The following is a 5,000-nucleotide window of genomic DNA, read 5'->3' as shown; positions in this document are numbered from 1 at the left end:
CCCACCGTTTTAGTCTCTCTCTCTCTCTCTCTCTCTCTCTCTCTCTCTCTCTCTCTCTCTCTCTCTCTCTCTCTCTCTCCGCCTTCCTTTATCTCTCAATCTCCCCTGTTCTCATTCGCTCCCTCCCCTCAGATTGTGCTCTTTCATTTTGTCATCACGCCCGCCCCACTCCTCTTCATTTTCTCATTCTCTCTCTCAGTCCAGCTCTCTACTGTGCTGTTAGCAGTCAATGCGAATCCAGGACAGCCAATTGATACAAAATCAATTACAGTATGCTTTGTGTGCGTGTCTGTGTGTGTGTGTGTGTGTGTGTATATGTCCTATGGTATAGTGCATGATGGAACACCTACATAGAAATCCGGCACACATTATTCTGCCATCTCTCTCTCTCTCTCTCTCTCTCTCTCTCTCTCTCTCTCCCCTGCAAGGTTTGCTACGCATGGGTGAGATAGTCACCCTGCCCGCAGTGATGCGTGGCAGCATATTGTAATCACCCCTGACTGTTTGTCTCTGAAACAAAATAACTCAAAGAAATGGACAGATTTTCATGAAACTTGGTTGGAATATGAGGTGATTTACTTTTGAGTCAAAATTAGTCACAGTTCAAGACCTTAAGAACAGATCAAAAGTAATCAATCAACGGTGCTGCAACATCTAATCAAATCAAAGGTGCTACAAACACAGTAAAAACCATGTGTAACTCTGACAGTGTACACATTTGTACACTCAGATTTAACCCATTTAGGCCTAAGTCCGATTTGAAAATTACCCACTGTTTTTCTGGAAAATGTATTACTCAGCCTCTGCAGCAGCTAGAAACACAATTCCCAAACTATTTGATAGCTTACACCTTTGGCTTTCATGGGAAAATGTCAGAAAAACGTACATATTTTTTCAAAAATGACTACTACATACTGTACATTGTACATGTACTGTAATACAGAAAAATGTGTTCCCAGCCTGAGGGGGTAATACACTTTGATGTGTACCCGTATATGAACACTGCTGATTTTACTGCGAAGCGAGGGACTGTGGTGCAGTAGAAGAATCTGATGTGGGATGTGTGTGAAGCGATGTCATGTAAACACCTGCTATGTGCCAACAGGCACAGTCAGAGCTACATTATCACACTAACTTCAAGGCCAATGCACTTACCGTCACACATCCTGTGGGACACCAAGACACAGTGATCCTGATCCCAATCCTTCCTGTGTTGTCAGAACGTTGTACCGTACAATAACTCAACACACTGTTCTCTTCTTTGAAGCATTTCACTTTAGAGCAGTGGTTCTCAACCTGTGGGTTGGGACACCCAAGGGGGTCCCCAAATGATTTTGGGGGGTCCCCAAATGATTGACCTAAGGTGCAACATTGTTTTCTCACAAAACAGTCAACACATGGCAAATTAAACAATGGGCAAATTGTCAAATATTAGAGGCTGAAAATGTGAAAATAGCATTTTCACAATAGAACCGTGTTATACAAAATGTAATGCCTCAACTCTTAGTGCTTGTTAGGGTGGGGGGGGGGTCCCCTGTTAAAACATGATTATTTTGGGGGTTGCGGCCTGAAAAGGTTGAGAACCACTGCTTTAGAAGGAATGTTCATACACTGGCTATTATTTGTGCTGTTGTGTACGTGCACGCACGCACACACGCACAAGTCTACATTCACTGTGGTTTTTGGTGCTGTTGCATTAGCTACTGTAGAAGCAGGGCGGTATTGACCCTGGCATCATATCGCTAGCCAAATCAATGGCGGGGGTTGCATATTATTAGCTGCATGGCACTGGCTATCATCGAGAGAATGGGACACTCTACGGTCAATAGTTTAACCTCTGGGACAGTGAACTAATGACGGTCCTATACTGTACGGACAGCGCAGCATGAATTCATGGATATACCGTTAGTCAGAGACAAAAGAATACATATTTTCAGGCTCTGTGTTTCCTTTCTATTAACAAATTAAAAACGCAAATGCATCTGTATACTTTAGATTTTAGCGTTGGCTATTAAATAATAGCAAATATACAAGCTCACAAGCTCACAATGTGTCACCTCGTGGAGCACTGCAAGCTTGTACATCTGCTATTTTAGAAAAATCATAAAAGTGTGAGAAGTACTGATTTAGATGCCATTTGTAGACTCAGCTTCGGGTCTTCAATGGGTTGTGGATAGCGAAGATCCTGGTCTGTGAAAGCCAGTGTTTCCCTGTTGGCGCAGGACTGAATCATAGCCCAGTATTGTCTCCTGTGTCACTGTTCCCCTGTCAGCTCTGCAACACTGTCTGGCTCTGCTACGCTGCCTCGCTCTCAGCTTTCCTGTGTCTGTCTGGCTCAACTGCACCAGTGGCTCTCAAACTTTCTAATGCCAAGAACCCCTACATTTATATATCGTTGTTGTCGGGTGGAAACCTTCTGTGTCCAAAACCGTTCGTTTTCTATGTATCATTCTGAAAAATGATTTAAAATAGTGAGAAAAGCTGATCTACAAGCACTTGTAGATCGGCTATTTTCACTAGTTTTGTGCGACAGTCTTGTGTGATGAAGCGAGGCTTTACTTTTTCTTTTTTTAAATTACTTACCCGACACAGTGATGATATGTATTTGGCTGCGTAACCCCCATCCCCTTCTGCAAATATATTTGCCAAGATTTGTGTTAAAAAAATATTTCCAATGTTTTCCAACAAAATGTTTCCCAAGATTTGGGGGAAATAGCAGATCCACTATTTTCAAATATAGCCGATGTATAGGTTAAAGTCGTTAAACTGATTTTACTGCTATGTCAATACATTTTAATGGGGACCCCCTGGAACCCCTTCAAGGATCCCTGCCCCCCGGGGGTCCCCAGACCATACTTTGAGGACCATTACACTGTCTCACTCCCAGCTTTCCTACTCTCTGTCTGTCTGTCTCTCCTACACTGTCTCTCTCAGCTTTCCTACTGTCTGTCTCTCCTATCACTGTGCAGTGTAACTATACTTTCAGCTCTGCCACAATCTGTTTAAAAAAAAGCATTTCATCATTTTAAAATGTTCTCCCCATGTGCACATGCTTGATCAGAGAGGAATAATGTGTCACAAGCAAGGGAACTTCAGAGATTAACTGGATACACAGTCAAATCTGACCCACTTTTACACTAGAGTTAACCACTTAAACCCTCTACTTAGTAAACTAATACTTAGTTGAGTGGGGTTGCAAAAAATACCCGATCAACAAGCTCACAAAATATTACGCGACATGTTTTGACATTGTGCAGTAGATGAATAGGTGGTTGTAGAGTAGGTGAATGTTTCCCCCAGAATAGGGATGCTATAAGTGGTCCAAGAAGGTTAAATCAACTCCCTGGAGTTAGCTGAGTGTGGAAGGATGAAAACACAAAGGTGTGAATGGCAGATTTGCTTGAGCAAAACAGTTTACTTGTAAACCTCATGTCTGTTAGAGAAGAGGGTATCTGATATAAGGATTCAATGCTACAGAGAATAAAGTCATTTGACCTGAGAAAGACGCAATGAGAAGGATCGGACGATTACGAGTAACGTCACATTGGAGTTTAAATAAGGGCCTGCATTTGCCAACCAAGATCTTTCAAAGACGTTCATAAATAGCAGATTTAAAAGCTTGCAGCACGGCACAAAGTGACACGCTGCAAGCTTGTACAACGCAAAGGTCTAAAACGACACAGATTCTTTCCTGGTTTTAATGGGTCAAATGTACTCAGACAAGAAGAATAGAACAATATTTTCAATCAATCAATCATTCAATCAATCAATCAATCAGTGAGATATCGAATCAGTCATCAAATCAAACAATCACCTTTTATTAAACAGGCATAATTCATATTTCGGAATCAATTGCAATTCAGTTTTAGGAGAACGTAAAACTAAGTGCATGTAGGAATAAATTGAGGTCGGGCTCCACACGCACAGATAACCATTGCCCAGTTATAGCAGCATGTGTTTGAGTGCTGAGGCGAACGGTGACGTCAAGAGGGCTTGTGCACGTTGTCTGTGATGGAGTGTTGTTTATTGATCTGGCTTCTTGTGTTTGTGTGTTGGTGAATGATTCGACATGCACGCTACATTTGCTCCTTTGTGGCGCAAAAGGAAAGCTGCTGTTTTTGGCTGGCGCTCCTACTCGTGGCGTGTGTGTGTGTGTGTGTGTGTGTGTGTGTGTGTGTGTGTGTGTGTGTGTGTGTGTGTGTGTGTGTGTGTGTGTGTGTGCGTGCGTGCGTGCGTGCGTGCGTGCGTGCGTGCGTGCGTGCGTGCGTGCGTGCGTGCGTGCGTGCGTGCGTGCGTGCGTGCGTGCGTGCGTGCGTGCGTGCGTGCGTGCGTGCGTGCACGTGCTTTTGTTCGTGAGAGAGAGAGAGAGAGAGAGAGAGAGAATGTGTTTGTACTGTATGTTGTAGGAGATGGGATATCCTTGAGGAGAACACACACACAGGCACGGGCACGCGCACGCACGCACGCACGCACGCACGCACGCACGCACGCACGCACGCACGCACGCACGCACGCACGCACACACACACACACACACACGCACACATACACACACACCACCTTCCTCAGCCATCGGGGTTCCTGTGTGTCTCAACTCTCTTATTATGTTGGAGTCAGTGGAAGGCTTGTCCATAAAACTGTTTATACTCTACAAAGCTTATTTATATAAGCCACTGGATTACAGACTGCCTCTACACACACTCACACACTCACACGCGCGTGCGCACACACACACACACACGCCGTGTGGCGTGTGCCTCACCGATGAGCTGTTCCGTGCTCTCCGCTCCACTGGGTTGTGAGTGTTTTGTATATTTGTGTGTACCGTACTTCATAGAGAGAAAGATTGTGTGTGCGTGCCTGTGTGTCATTGATTGTTTGTGTTCTTGGTGTACCTGTGTGTGCGCGCGCGTGCGTGTGCGTGCGTGTGTGTGTGTGTGTGTGTGTGTGTGTGTGTGTGTGTGTGTGTGTGTGTGTGTGTGTGTGTGTGTGTGTGTGTG

At 44.5% G+C, this 5,000-nt stretch overlaps 1 protein-coding gene across 1 annotated transcript in view; it reads left to right on the top strand.

Annotated features, from left to right (window-relative positions):
- The window catches only part of LOC308297219 (B-cell lymphoma/leukemia 11A-like), a gene marked incomplete at both ends in the record, with an annotated part of 75,135 nt that overhangs the window by 25,726 nt on the left and 44,409 nt on the right, over positions 1 to 5,000 (top strand). The window lies entirely within an intron of this gene.

This window comes from Nannobrachium achirus, assembly GCF_963921795.1.
Source record: "Nannobrachium achirus genome assembly, chromosome: 13".
Classification (NCBI taxonomy): domain Eukaryota; kingdom Metazoa; phylum Chordata; class Actinopteri; order Myctophiformes; family Myctophidae; genus Nannobrachium; species Nannobrachium achirus.
This window is presented reverse-complemented; position numbering and strand designations above follow the sequence as displayed.